The sequence below is a fragment of the Pieris rapae genome, chromosome 18 (genome assembly GCF_905147795.1).
Source record: "Pieris rapae chromosome 18, ilPieRapa1.1, whole genome shotgun sequence".
Classification (NCBI taxonomy): domain Eukaryota; kingdom Metazoa; phylum Arthropoda; class Insecta; order Lepidoptera; family Pieridae; genus Pieris; species Pieris rapae.
This window is the reverse complement of record NC_059526.1, coordinates 216,946-233,869: the sequence shown is the minus strand read 5'-3', so window position 1 is coordinate 233,869 and position 16,924 is coordinate 216,946. Positions and strand designations below refer to the sequence as shown.

The 16,924-nt window shown below is 29.6% G+C and overlaps 1 protein-coding gene and 1 non-coding gene across 4 annotated transcripts in view; one reads left to right on the top strand and one right to left on the bottom strand.

Annotated features, from left to right (window-relative positions):
- LOC110999597 (solute carrier family 41 member 1) overlaps positions 1-16,116 on the bottom strand; it is a 35,452-nt gene extending 19,336 nt beyond the window's left edge. The window contains exon 1 of one of the 3 annotated variants that reach the window (XM_022268732.2): positions 16,096-16,116. The gene's annotated coding sequence lies outside the window, so the exon portion shown is untranslated. Of the gene's footprint in view, positions 1-8,360; positions 8,580-16,095 lie in introns of those variants that run through there. The other 2 variants (XM_022268730.2, XM_045632033.1) reach the window with 2 other exon arrangements.
- Trnal-aag lies at positions 12,410-12,491 on the top strand. Its single transcript has one exon. It is a non-coding gene; the product is annotated as a tRNA-Leu (tRNA).
- Positions 16,117-16,924: the final 808 nt, after the last annotated feature.

Below are 16,924 nucleotides of genomic sequence, written 5' to 3'. Positions count from 1 at the left end.
GACCGTACATGAATCTTTTCTGAAAGATTTGTGGGCACCACAGAGCAGTGTTGGGATAGTGGCTTCACTATGCGATTAACATCCTGGAAGTCATAGGTTGGATCCCCGAATGTGCACCAATGAATGTTCTTCCTATGTAGCATTTCACAATCGCTTGAACGGTGAAGGAAACCACCCTGGGCAAAGCGGCTTGCCTGTGATCCGAGAAAACGACGGCGTATATCCACAGGATTCTTGCCTATTAAATAGTCAGATGATCATAAAATATAATTAGAAGCGCAAACCAAATGTTAGAAATAATGCTATATTTTATGTCAAAATGTCATTAAGTTAAATTGTACTATTATTACATTCTGGTTTCCGTTTTTGTCTATTGGACATTCGACTACAATTATATTCTTTAAAAGCAACAGAAGTGTCTTTTAGATTTAAACCCTTAAACTTGTCAAATTAGTGTTTTGTTACCGACGTAACCCAAATTGTATGTTAGTTATAAGCTCACATTTTAAACGATTAAAACCAGTTGACACCTTCAAAGAGTTTCATTCAACATACCTACATCAAACGCCACCGAATTTAGCTCTCTGTGTTTTTTATGTAGGTAATATTTGTTTGTGAACTTTTATTTTTTATTAGCCATCCGAGTATTAAGGTCTGGTAATATTATTATTAATATTATGTAATAGACACCTAAAATTGATAATTTTCCTCTGCTCTAATTGGTTTTGTAATAACCATTGTTACGATTTGAGGTCAATTGCCCTTAGCCTAATTTTCTTTTGAAAGTTTCTATACTAACACTAAAAAAATATTTTATTGTTTATTCACCTTTTACTTTTCTAATGTGTCTTCGATGTCTTTGAATATGTTGGAAATCAAAAGTAGGCTGGATTTATTGTCACCAGTTTAAGATTGTCGCAAAATGTTTTATCTAATTAATCGGTTTTAACCTGAATTTTCCTATAGGGGATACATACATAGTTTAGAGATGGCCATTTTGTGCCAATGAAGAACTTAGAATTTTCTAACTACTAAAATTTTAAGTTGTAGTAAATATTAAATATCCATATAACCTTAATAAGGCTTGAAAATTAATCGTGTTAACAAGCGTGATTCGATATGAAATGCTTACAAAACATCGGCTCACTCTATAAACATTCTTATTCATTACTGTATTATAATCTTTAAACAAAGATGTGATTCGTGAGACGAAATTCAAACTTTAGGCAATGTTCAGGTCTCATTAGGCCCTTTAAATGTTGATTCAAATATTTTTTGAATTTTAGTTTTATACAGAAATGAAAAAAAGCTTATATAAAATATAATGTACATGTTAGATAAGATTTTCTTTGGCTTTCAAAGATAAAGACCGAGAATATTTTTTTGGAAAGTAATAAAACTAAAAATATATAAATGATAACAAAATAAGATATGTCATTAGATCTATCGTTACTTGTCCAACACAGGCGTAATATATCTAATCTTTGTATCTACATGGGTTTGGTAATAGGAAGATAAAATCTCTGTAAAAATAACATAATATGTTAATCCTCATACGTTAAATTATAAATAATACCTACAAATCGGTAAACCTGAACTAAGTTCAATACATGAATTGATTGACAATACATTGTTCTATTAGGGGTTATAAAATATTCTCTATGTATAAATATTAAACAGGTAATCCCCAGCAGTTAAATTTATTCTGCGGATGTGTTTGTTGGCTAAAGATATTTTCCTGTTTCGATTTTACTTAATATCAAGTTTTTTTTAATCCGTATTAGCTTTACGATATTTTCTGGAATTTAATAAAAAGATTTATGATTTCTTTAACGTTATAAGATATTTAAATAATTTCGTTATCATTGTCATAACTGGGGTCAATAACTATATTTATATAATAGGGAAATTATTTATTCCTTGTATTTTCATAAATTCTTGCGATTTCTCGGAATATGAAACCAGGAAACAAGTAAAATATAGCCCGAGAGATTAAACATTTAATATTTTGTCCTTATTTGTAAATCGTTTGAACGTGATAAAATAATTTTGTGTTTTGTATTACAAAATCTTGTCATTTCACCATTTCTTCTATACAAATTATTTGTCTATTTGTAATATTAATCAATCCATTTATATTTTATTACACTCAATTGTCTAAATAGGCGTACAATGTAATTAAGTCTGGCTATTCAACGTTTGTCTATAGTTGTTTTCTTCAAAGTAGAAAATTATAAATACATTAATTATTATTATGCAAACAATTTATAATGACTGGCAAATTTTCTATTCAATTTATACTACAAATTGAAAACAACAATTTTTTGTATGGTTTCAGAATGATTATGGAAAACAAAAATCCTAATATAATTGACAAGAAATTTCAGATTTCAGGCCTATTCTGTATGCATATGTGCAAAGTGTTTAGTTTGTTGTCTCGTGTCTTAGCATGATTGAGTATCAACTAACATGTCAGCCAGAGAAGCAGGATAGCAGAAATCTGAAGTGGTCAGATTTTTTTTATTATTATTTTGGATCCTTAATCTTGTTGATATTCTAATGATTCTAATTACATCTTGATTATATTTAAAAAAAATACGATGATGTTACTGTCTTTTCCCATACATTTAGATTTATGCGAGGCTTTTCTCGAGGACATAATTTAATACGTATTTTCCGGTTTAAGTTACTTCGTTAATGTGCTTGTGGTTAGTTTATCCTATTCTATTATTACCAAGTACTTTCTTTTCTGACAAGAAGGATATCATATATCTAGTACGTATTACTAAATAGATGACGACTCATTTATAAACTTACACTATTGTTACACTTTCCAAATAAATAAAGACTTTTGGGGCTTTTGCATGCTATTGTGTGTGTTTAGGTCGTGAATATCATGGCTTATCTCGTGTAAAGCACGTCGAAACCACGCCCACTGTCAAGTTCCGGTTGAGAGCTGGTAAATTTTTCTTATCGTGAATATAATATGTAAAGGCTTGTCAACAATCTGTCTTTGATTGCCTCACAATTCGTGATGTGATAAAAGAATCGACATCAGCAACCGTGTTGGATATATCAGTGTTCATCATTAAGTGCTATAATGACTTTGACTGACTTTTTATATTATAAATACTCGAAACATTGTCATCTAAATTGATTATTATATTTTGATTTACAATCGTCTTTGTTAATAAATAGTATGCCCCTAATGAATTAGATATTGTAGTGGCCTAACTCTTAAAGTTATTGTTCTGTTCCTCTGTCAGGGACTTATTTTTTTTTAAATTGTCAACTTTATCTACGTCATAATAAAGAAGCCAACTCCGCAATAGTGGCAGGCCATTAAGACTTGCTATGTTCACATGCCATATTATACCAGACAAGATTATGCAAAGGGTAACCTGAACAATAAGGCTACTTATAGGTATCAACATACATAGACAGCAAATAAAACGATTAAAATTTAAGGATTTAAAAATAGAAATAATTAAAAAATAATACTCTTATTTCCAAATAAATTAGTCTGACTTTTAAATCAACGAGAATTAATATGATATATAATCTGTAAAACCTAATCCCATTATCGGATAAATGATTATACACAATTATTGAACGATTATGGATAAGTGATAACTTACTTGACAACAAATGGGGAAAATACGTTACAGTGATGTTTTATGAAAAGCATTGTAAGACTAACACCTATTTCTGGAAATTATATGTTTTATTCCAAAACCATTAAAGTTTATGAAAATCTACTTTATTTTCAATAATACAAAAGGTATACCATAAAGAATTATTTGCGTGAAAGATTATAATTAATATTAATTTGTAACTAAACTTAATTACGTTTTAATATATTTTAATATTGTCATATTTTATCACTTCAAATAATTTATAAGAATTGACTAATTGATATGACTTACAATGTATAATTATAAAACGCGCAGTGTAATATTCCATAAATATGTATTTACTGAGTACTAGCTGCCCCCGCGAACTTCGTTTCGCCTTAATGATATTTATAGAACTTTTACTATGCTACCCCATAGAGTTTCAATTTTTTCCAATTTTACTCTCTACAAAAACCTCTCTCTTCAAGGAATACTCGAATAAAAAAAATTCGAATTGGTCAAAAAGCTTGACATGTACAGACATGAACATATTATGATTATCACTTTTTTATCCAGCAACGATGCCGATTCTTATTAGATTGATCAACGGTTATCTCTCTTTGCAAAATTATTTCAATTTCCTCTAAAAGCTTGGTTAGTTCATACGACATCAAATTATTACGTTTTTGAACTCCATATCGCATGTCTAATTCTGCCATAATGAAATCGTTTAATATTGCGCTACTTTTAGAAATACTGATAAAAGTATTTCTATCTCTGTTATGCAAAGTAATTTATCTAGAAAATTGACCAATTAAGGTTTTTTTTAATATGGAAACACGTGAGTGCACGCGTTATCTAAATGTTGGATTATTAAGTACATTTATACAGGATTAAAGTTATCCTAAATACTTAGACAAATTAATTATTGATATGAATACAACATATTCCTTTTCTTGACTTCTAATAACACATGATGTAAATTGTAACAAGTAGGCAGATTTAATGACATCTTATTAGGTATTATAATTAAAGAAAATTTGTTCATAAAATACTAATGAAATATTTTTAGTAACGTGTATATTTTTAAATGATTTATGAGCAATTCACGTTTTCCTTTAACAAAAGACAAAAGGAAAGACATTTATTTTATTACATGTAATCTGGTTTTACATTATGATTTCTTAAATTCGTTTAAATGTTTAAATAACTAATGTTACAACGAGACTAATGCTCGGCGTTACGTTTCATAGACATTAGTTTGTTGTAAGAAGATAACTCTCGCGCACAGGGCGGTTGTTGCTATGGGAAGATGCAGTACACTCGAATAAGCGATTAAATAAAACTAATCTAAACTTTAACATGCCTTATTATTTTCATGCAGGCTCAACTAGATATCTCCATAACTAAATTGCATTCTGATTTATCAAAGTCGAAGTTACTGTAGTATATTAATAGCGATATATGTTACGTAATACCTTCGTTCAGTTTTTTATTACTAGTGCACGGTTCCTTGTTGAGGAAAGGTGACAACAGTTTATGCATAATTTCTATACCACTGCATTGTGCATTTGTATTTGATGGTAATTTAAAGTTTTAACTTTCACACTACTTTAAACATCCTCAAGAATGTGAGGAATTTGCAAAATATTGCTCTACTATTGCAAGTTACTAACACTTTTTAGATTATAAAGATGATGAAGCATTATTTATTGCGTTTTACAGTAGTGTATTTTATTACTGTTTTTATCGAATTTTATCGTTAATTCACCTGAAGATATTATTAAAATATATTTAATTTAAAAAGCATACTTTTATTTTAATGTTGGAATTTTGTCGTTATCAAATCAATTTGTCTGAGACTGACTGACAGTGTAAAATGTATTTCAATGGCGTGATTCATTAATCACTTGAATATTTCGATAAGAAAGTAATTTTTGACGTTAACAGACATATGTCTTGTCAGTATTATCTATATATCGGCATTGATCAGGGACACATAAAAAATCAATTGCATGCAATTTTTACCTATAAAGTCTTCTTATCTACTCATATCTAAATCCAAATCCACTAATGTTTAAATCCAAATTTCGTTCGACATCTTTTCAAAAATTTCAAACCTCGAAAACATTTCAATAGTAGCCTTAGATTAGGATGTCGGTAGTAACTTTTTAGATCTTGCACATTCATCATTTGTTTATTTGATTATGTGTAATCCCATTCGGTTCCCGATAGTTCCGAACGAGAGGATCGATAACAAAAAGCCAGAAAATGATCTATATTAATATTATGAACATTAGGCTGCCTAACTTCGAACAACTAAGAACTTGCAGACTAATCTTTATCCTATTACACGACATAGTTGAGCTGAATGTTAACAAATGCGAGCATACATCCTATCGATAACGATAACTATCCCATACTAACTACAGTGAAATAAAAGTCCATAAAACAGATCCAGAAATGTATCGGGTACATCCTCTATTTACGCCTATAAGGGAGAAAGTTAAAAAACTCAAGATTTGTTATGTCGATAGCGCAAAATATGTGCAACAAATTGTGAAATCTTTATTATAGCAGATCAATACAAAAATGTACAATTTAGTTTACAAAAAATAAATTTAATTTTAAATAAAACACTTTTCATCAGACATTTCTAATTTGAAAAATCCACTATTAATATTTATCAAAACTATACAAAAGTCTTGAGCGAGGGTTTAACCTAACATTGAAAATTAGGCTTGGAAATCCGTTTTCTGTTTTTATTTAATTTGCCTATATTATTGTAATTTTACTAGGTTATAAAACATTTTCAATGAGACACTTAACATTTAATGGGCACTTAAAATCAGTGTGAAAAGGAAAGTCCACATTTTCAAAGCCTACGTGGAAAATATTGCCAAGTTAATTGTTACGTGCTATGTAAAAACATAATAAAATTTATCTAAATTGCTTTTGATATGTAAATGGATACAATTTTATTTAACTAACTTGTAAAATCAGGTGTTCAATACATTTCCTAATAAAAAAATATCGGTCCATTGTCTAACTTGATTGTGAATATATAATTTTCTATGGAATTAATTAACATATTGTTGTACAATGTGTTCAAGAATTCTATATTTTCTAGAATATGGATTTAGAGTGTTATCACACATTACACACGCAGAAAACTGATCACCTAGTAGGTGATGATAGTAATTAATTCTTAAAATAAATATTGTTCAATAATACATACAACTGAGATAATGAAATTACGAGCGATAGCATTCAGCCTGTGAACTACATTACCGAACGAAGTCCCAAAAGTGAGAAATAATGTAGGTCAGTTAATTCCTGTATATCACAAGTTTAATGGCTAAATAGTCTTCATTTATCTGCACATATATAATGAATTATTATTCTATTTGACGCTGTTGGTTTTTCTCGCTTAAACTTGTAAATGGCCGACTCTGACTAATTATCATTTTAAATGTTTGTGGAAGTGGGAAAATATTTAAATTGTGTGAACTGTGTGAAGGCGTAATATAATAATGACAGCAAATTGAAATCTCCAATAAGTTTTGTTTTAAATGACATCTAATATTTCATAGGAATACAAAAATGTTGCTTGGTTGTCATAAAGGTATTTATGAGGTTCAATCTCTTTGGTCAGCTTTAAAAAAATTGTTCACCAGGTCATCTAGTACATAATAAATTATTAGAATGTGGCGTATTTATGTCACGCTTTAAGTTTTTTTTTATAATTACATAAGTACTGAGACATTACATTAACAAAAATTATTTACATTTGGATTTTTTCATTGTCACTATGACAGCTAAGCGACTTCGCACGCGCAAAGGCATATACATGGTAATTTTAAGGGTTGATAAAACATACTTATAAATTCTGTATGGGATGTTTTCGTACTCTATCAATTTTTTTTATTTAAAAAGAAATCGTGGCCTTGAGAGGATATTTAATAATCGGCGATGGAACATAAAACTAAATTCAAAGCAAATAGAGGTATGTGAGAACATTCTTCGTATTCTAAACATTTTTATTATCAAACATTTTTCAAACATGAATGAGACTTTCAAAAAACCTTTATTCCATTGTATTGGAGTCAGGGCTGTCCCTTTGATAATTATAATATTATGAGACGGATCATAATATTATAATGATCAAAGGGTAATAATAATATAAAAAAATAATAATATCTTGTAAATAACAAATTTAAAATGGTAGACTAATACCTAAAGCAAGAGCATGCAGAATACTAACTATATTATAAATGATATTAAAACCGGGATTACTGTCTTTATCTGATTTGTATTGCGTCCCACACATTGTATATTTTATTTGTTATTTGCTAAAACTGTGAACTAGTATAAACAAAATAGAAAAACTACATATGTTACAAACTATTCATGTCAACTAAAACTTTTTAAACTTATACAGGACAGGCCAAGTTAAATAAAAAAAACAGAACTGATAATTGGAGCAACCCTAACATCGGAGTACCTGAGGTATTTTTTTTCTTTTAATATTGTTTTCAAGTTACGACGAATTTGAAATTGACGAAATTTAATAGATAACGAAATTGTTGCTGAGTTTAACTTAGTAAAAAATTATAAGCCGATGCTAAACTATTTTCTAAAATATATAAAAGCTAGAAATAACATTTAAAATATCTTGTCAATTTATTACGCTTTAATTTGCTAAATGATCGACAAAATAATTTAGTAAAATAAAAAAAAACTTACTTGCAGCGTCGTTTCTTCTTATAACTAATATCACAGGATTTTAACAAACACTTAAAAAAAATATTTACAAGGTATATACACTGGCCAAATTACCCCATGCAATCTATGTTGAGCGAAAACAGTTACATCTCTCACCGACACTCGCGTCCGTCCGATTTCACCTCCATGTAAATACTGACTGTTAGTAAGGTGTGCGGCGTGTCTTAAAATCAGGTGAAGAGTAGCTCAATGGTTGATAAAGGAGGGTTGTCTGCCGCGACTGGTTCGGCCCCAAGCGCGTGTGAATTTTTAATCATCCGAAAAATCAGGGCTGCCAGATGTCTAGATTTTATGCAGATGGCAAGTTAAGGTAGGCCGTGGGTCGTTAACCTTAAGGGCCTTGACCTTTACGATTGAATATTTTATTGATATCTAAACGATAATAGATAATTCTTAGATTGTGCGATTAAAAGAACTATTTTCCGGTTCATCTAAGTTCATTACAAACCGGCTTTGTGACTCAGTGGCTTGAGTTGAGCATCGCAAGTCCTTGGTTAGACACCGAGAGAACTATTTTATATTTATGTTCTATTATTTTGTTTGTATTATTTAAATTATTTTTTAAAAGCTTCTATTCGATAACAATTATTATCATGTAAATTTTCATATCCTAGGTAGTTTCGTACGATTTTTATACGATAACATTTACCAATAAATTTCTTGTCGTGATTTATGCTATTGCTATTGGACTAAGTTATACCCAAATACGTAGTCTGGGCGTCACAACACAATCTATCAACGTTGCCATTTGTGTTTGTGAATAAAGATTACACGATTAGTATAAATGCTGTATTCACAAAATTGAAATAAATCTCCGTTTAAATAGATAGTTTCGTAATGAGTCAAACTTATCAATCGTTTTTAAGGATACGATACTAATATGAAATATGTCTTGACCTGCTTCAAGGCTTTGTGTAAAAAAGCCTTGTTGATATTGTACATACCGTGACTATGCTTAACCCTTTGTTTTATTTCTAACCAAACTCGCCAACCTCATAATCATACGCTTCAGCACTAGGCTCAACCCATTTATTATAAATCGTATCCTTACTTATATAAAATATATTCTTCATAACACATTAATAATGTTCACATGGTTATTAGCGGGTGTGTTACAAATGTATTGACACAAGACTTGTGTATTAATAAATATTCATATTATTATTTCTCTTAAAAATGCTAATATCACTATTTCTCTCTCGATTTACTGAATTTAATACAACCAAAGACAATTACTTTAATTGTCATTGATATAACTGTGTGGTTTAGGTTGGTATTATCAAGTACTTGAAACATTATCGCCACTTACGAAATAGTTAACAATAGAATTATTTCAATGGGTATTCACCAGTTATTATTATAACTGCACTTTCAATCTTCAAACAAAGGATCAAAGAACTTTTTAAGAAGTTAGTCTTAGTTCTACGTAAGGATTATTTTAAATAATAAATCAACGATAAAGACAACAGAGCCGTTCGTTTGATGCAAAAGCTCTGTTATGAATTATTTATCTGAACTATATCAACTAAATAAAATATTCTTTTAAAATTCTCGTAAGCTGTAAAAAATTTTTTAAAGACATTTATGGATGTATGATTTTTAGGATTTTTATTTATGTAGGTACAAACGAAATCGATAACATAAGATAGATGTTTTATCATTGTACTTTTTCTAAGCGATGTAGATTATATTTATAGATACATACCATATAAATTTGATGTCAAAAAACTGGTCATAAGGTATAATATATCCACACCGGTATTATATATTTAGCATATTTGATGGTGTATTCGTAAAATGAATTTAAATACAAACTTTAAATTTAACTGCTTAAAATTTTTGAAACGCCATATCCAAGACAATCCTACATCTTATAAACTCGAACCCATTTCATTTTCTTTAAATCATATGATGTTTACTAACAACTCAACTGTGTTTGTTACGAGTAGGTACTAGGTATTACTATTATCTAAACCTAAGCCGTGACATAGTTACTGGAGTACCGAGATTAGAACAATCAAAGTAAAAGTATAATAAATAATAGACGTGAAATCACTACTTATAACTAATTTAAAAGTCATATTTACTATGCCATTATCCATGGATCTACGAATAATAATTCCTTAAAGCTTACTAGCATCTACTAGTATTCTATCTGTAATGTTTTGGAGCCCTTTCTAAGTAAAAACTAAAGTATGTCCTTTGAGCTTATAGGCTTAGTTAAATGCTACATATGTGTACATCATATGTTATAAATCTAAAGAACATATTTCTTCTACATCGCATATAAACTGTGTTATTTATACTAATAAACTGATAAGTTAAGTGGCCACAAAGATTAATGTATTATTTGTAATAAATATAATGTGCTACGTGCCTTATGAAAAGACAATACTAGATCGAAGGTAATTCCCGTAGCATTTTCCTCCTCCGCAACGACAGATGATCGTGACCAGAATCCATAATTTTTGTTTGGTGATACCAGGTGTATTGGAATCCCCGCAGTAAAAGATTTTAGCTTCAAAATTAAACGTCACGTCATACGTCGATCCGATTTGACTTCAAAGATCGAGAGGAAAAGGTTTTAATTTGCCGTGGTCTAGCTCAAAGTGAAATTATGCCTGAGAAATAACATTGTTTAAATTATTTCACACATTTATTATTACTAATACATCACTCAAGGCAATGTAAAAAACATGCTGTTTTACAGGCGGAAATCAAACAACATTAATATGCCTTTAAAGAAAGAAAACTCATGAGCATTTCTCTGAGTCACAGGTAAAGGGGCTTCCCATGTACAGGTAAATTTTAAGTTTTAAAACCACTCGATGACTTCACAAGAATATGATAGGGGTTATGACCCCCTCTTGGATCTGCAGTCTCACTTTTAATTAATTATTATTTAATACTGTATTGATAAAAAAAATCTCAACACTCCGTGTCGTTATTGTGAGTTTTTTTTAAATATTAAGAATAAATCATAAATTAAAGGTTGTACCGATTTTAAATACAGTAAAGTGACTGCAGTCGAGATAGAGCCCTGACGCGTACGCTTCTTTGTGCAAGTGGACTTAGTCGCCCATTTTTCAAATACCCGTTTCATTATGGGAGATAAGAGTTCGATTGTTTAGTTATTTACACAACTCGACGTTACTTTACCTTTTCATTTCGAGAGACGAGTCTTTGACTGTGTACGATTGCTGAAGTACAAAGTATTTAAGTGTACACGAGCAGATACGAGTTAGTGCCTAGTGGACTATTGCGTAATCAATCTTAATAAAAAAATACTTCTTTTCTTACATCTATCCCAACAGTGGTTTATATGTAGAATGTTTTTAGGTTCAATAACGAAACCTCATAATTTAACATTACAGCTAGACCAATTCTGTAAGTAAATATAAAAATAAATTTAAATCCACCCAGTACATCATCATTTCGTTTACTTCACTGGCATTGTAATAATACCAAATTTCTACATTGTAAGAATTCCAAAGTACCAACCACGTGACTTTGAATTTCGATTAAATATCGACAAACATCATTTACCTATCATGTCATCATCATTTCATAATTAATACTTATATCTATAATTGTAATTAAAAGATAAAAGGATTAACCGGAAATTAAAACGAGTCACTCTCATTACAAAAGATATGTGGCAATCATTAAAGTAAAGATAATTCCACAGTTACTTTATTTTTTAATAAGTATGATGAATTTCAACCAATTTCTGCTTATCGTTGATGTGGCGTGGTAAGACTAGAATCACGAAAAGCGCCTGGAAAAAAATACGATAATTTCCATTCAAATGTGATATAAGTTATTATTAATTTATAAGTGTGTATAGTAAAATTGTGGCGAAGATTGAAGTTGATTTATTACAACAAGTACTTTAACGATAATGATTGGTAATAAAACAACGAATTGGCATTATATAAATGGTTTTAATAAAAATAAAAATAACTGAATAGACGTGGGAATTGAGTAATAAATTCAAATGGAGCTCTCGAGGTAGCGTGGCCGAGCGGTCTAAGGCGCTGGTTTAAGGCACCAGTCTCCTCGGAGGCGTGGGTTCGAATCCCACCGCTGCCATTACATTTTATAGTCCATTTAATTTTGATTGTTTATCAAGCATACTATTGCAAATAATTAAATGATACATACTATGAAAATTCCTTCAATGTTAATCGATTCTTGTTAAAAATCCTGTTTAATATCTAACTCTAATGTAACTAAAAATATTATACCTCAAATAAAACACGAAAAAACTTAAAAAGACAATATTATAATCAAGTCAAATTTAATTAGGAATTTTGTTTGGTGTTTAAAAAATTTCAGTTTTATATTTGTAGTTTTATATTATGATGACTTATAAATATGATGGGGTAAGTATTGTTCACAAATATGTTTTCCAAACATAAACACTGATATCGAAGTGAATTCTTGATAAAAAAAACCCTTTGCAAAATATATAAAAATAACTTGAAAATCATAGTAACTTCAATATAGCATAAAAATGTACAAATATAATTTAAAAATATGTTAATGAACTATCATATTATAATATAAATTTTCTTTACAGTTTAAACTAATTCGCTGAATTAAGAGACATGCTGGCAAATAGGAGCACCAATAATAGGTATATGAATATATTATTAGGCATCTTTTTATATTTTGATGGCGTCAAAGTAGTTCTACCTAACTAGCTAAAACTAACTAAATAAAGTGTTTATTAAATTATTCGAATATTTTCAAATGGCTTATTATTAACATACTACAGATTTGAAAAATACCTATGTGTATATAATGTACAACACTTCAGAGGTGAGTAATACAATTTAGTTTACAAATTATTTTTGTAGTGTTGACCTAAGTACTGTAACATAAAAAAATCTTTTTTTTTTTTCAACAAATTACTTTGACTTTGGAACATGTAGGTATATTATTTTAAACTTCTTTCGATTTTGCGCCATTTCACATGTTGTGTCATGTTCAAAATGTCTAAAAAAGCTCAAGTGGCCAACATCCTGCGTCAGTGATGGTTTGGTGGGGGCGTATGTGATCAAAGAGTCATAGATTTTTGTGAACAGGGAGTGAAAACTTCGGCTAAAGTATCTAATAATAATCTATATCTAATAATATATCTAATAATAATAAGTAATGTATCAAGATACAGTCTTGGATCATGTTCAGAATCCTCTCAGCAATACATTATTAAAAAAATTGTCGTGGACTTCCCAGCAGGATTATGCAATTCGTAAAGTGAAATAAGTCGGTAGAAGGGTATTGACGTTTTTTTTCTTATCTTTTCTCTTATCTCCCGTCGATTTTTAATAACTTCATTATAATCATACTTCCGAAACTCAAAATCAACCCAAAATAGAACTGTTCAATAACCATACAATAAAAATTATAAAGAATTAACTATATTAGGCATTGTGCTTACACCCTATTGTTTTTACTATATGAAATTGTTTGAATTTAAATATTGAAATTTTTATGTGTAAAACTATTATTTGGACATTTCGATACAAAGGCAACAAAGAGTAACTTTTTTAGAATCTCTTATTCTGTTATAAGTTGGAGGCGAAACAGTAAAATTTTGGTTTAGACAAATCGAATGAACGAAATCTGATTACCGCTAAGGTCAAGTAGAAACATATACATAAACTTGATTATTCGACGTCATGGTCTGATTAAGCGATGCCATTTAGTTGTAGGTTGTCTATTTAGTCTCGCAATAAGAGCTCATGGTAGGCCCCCACTTCTTGCGTTTGCTTCGGTAGCGAGGGCAGTCACACATGTAAAAGGAGTGGAAAGTCACCAAAATCTTTATTTTAATGATTTTCTTATGTCGGCAAAATCTGGGGATGACCCTATCTCTTCTTGGACTTCTGATCCTGATCTCCATTGTGCTTGTGTATGAAACTTATGTTTGTATGAAAAATAATAAGGGGATTATTTTCATTATAAAAGCACCCTGAACAAATTTGAGATTTTATCACTTAATTAGGTGATTTATGATAAAATCTATAAATTGTTGATTTCAGTGCTTTTGATATATCTAAAAAAATTAATCTGTACCTGCCATTTGCAATAACATGCACACTTTGGCATCATGATTTGAAATAGCGTTTGTGAGTCGCGTGCCAGTGAATTGTTGGATATATAATATGTTTTGGTATCTGTTTATCATTCTCATATAAATACAGGAAAGTAACACGCGAGGTGTTTATTTTTCACCCATTGGGTTATTCTTAAAGATTATTATGTTTATTATTTAGAACTCAACCAATTCTGTGTATATTATACAAACATTAATACTTGTTATATTAGAGAGGACTGCCACAGGTGAAAGGTAGTGCCAAAAAATGGCGAATACAATACTGTAAATGCAATCAATTGTTTATCGTAGAATATATTTTATTTGTGTCGTAAGAAATTATATAAATGATTCCTAAATGCTAATAATAATATGTTTTTTGTAATGAGACGACTTTTTCCTGTAATTCTATGATATGTCATGACTAAACAGCGGATCTTGATATGTTTTTTTATTATTATTAAGTTTAATCTGTGCATTTCCGGTTAAATTATTTTGTGAATATGAATCTCATTAATCCTATTTGAACTAATTTAATAGTAATTTTAGACTCCCTCTAATTAATTAATTTAGTTGCAGATAAAAATTTACGTTATTATTATAAGTGATAAAACTACATTTAAAGTGTCCACGACTTAATCTTCTAAAAAAGAATAAATGATCGTCTTTAAATCAAAATGCCTATTAATTAGAAATTGAAATAATTGGAAAATACGACACGATTTACTGGTACATTATAAAGAGAAAACAGAGTAAGAGAAAACAATATGTTAATGAAATATATAATTCATACAATGCGTCCAATCGATTGTGTATACAGCGATAAAAATAATTCATTTATTACGCTATCACAACTAAATTTTAATGAAAAATATCAACATCTAGAAGAAAATATTGCAAGTTATTTTCAATTGTAAATTATTATTGAATCAATGCAACAATATAGCTCAAAAAACTGACTTTCCTTTATTGAATACATTCCTACCTATTAAAGTTATCTAGCTATAAATTATTAGTTTAAATCTTTAAAGCCTTTTTGTTTCATGAATAAAATTATAATTAAATTATCGGTAACGAATTAGATGATGTCCAATGCAAAACGAAATCATTTTCTATTTTCGATTTCAGATTGAGTTTGATAACTTTAATTCTGCATAGAAAATTGCAATTTTTCTCATATCATGTTCTTACGAAGACCATAACGCAGCAAGGCTATTTTAATAACGATTTCCTAAGCTACTTCTAAGATTTATTACGATTTAATTAAAAGCCATTAACCACATTTATCAATTTACGATTTATTAGACACAGTTACGTCGTTTCGTAGTTTTTTTTTTAGATTTTCATGTAAATTGCACAGAACATATGTCACATTACGTGTAAATAATAACACATAAATTGTAGACGCAAATCGATAAAAATTACGATCTATTGTGCAATTTAACAAAAACGATTGAGCTACTCCGACACGTGGGGCTGCTATTAATTTTGTAAGCATCTAATTACAGCGATGCACTAGTACAGTCACTAACTAGACACCAAACACTTCGCATTCCGAAATAAACCACTACGATACACTATTCACTAACTCACCATTACATAGTTGAATATAACACGACCGCGCTCTCTCACAGTATACGTAAAACTGAAACAATACTGAATTTCGATTTTTCCAAAAACAACTGAGTTTGACCTGAGGTTAACCAACAATTCTACATTGTTATAAAAAAACCGTATAACTTTCTGTTTGTCGACCTCAATTTGAGGTCAGACAAAAACTCAATGAATAGATTTCAAAATATGAATATAACTCAAATAACGCTTTTATGAAAAACTGTCGCCATTTTGCGTGATGGTGCGCATGCGTCTAGATAGGGCAAGGGTGAGAGCTGGCAATGACATTCTCGGCCTCTAGACTAGACTGAATAATGTAATAAAGTACTAGAGATGTATAATCTAATTTGAATTATATATATATAATGGAAAAAAAACTGGACTAGTAAATTAATAAGCTTGGCGAGTATAAATATACGTTTCTCAATACAAAATTATTATTTCAACATTGATTTGCCAATCTCTTATAGTATGTATTCGCGCCAATGAACATGCTAAATATTTATATCAAACTATAAAAGATGCATGGCAAAGTTTTAACTTTAGATGATTTTGAAAATTTATGATTTGATGTCGTTAAAAAAGACAAAGATCGAAATCTAAAACAGATTTTCAAAATTATAAGAATATGAACAGTGCGCGAACAAGAATCACACATTTTTTTTTAATTTGGATGAAATTACTATAAGGGGACGGGGTTATCTAGAAAATCACCCTCTTCCGATTAACTTACGTTGATTAACTTTCTTAGAGCAAGCATGATTTTGTAATCAGTCGTATGGTTTATTAAACGAACATCATGTTGTTG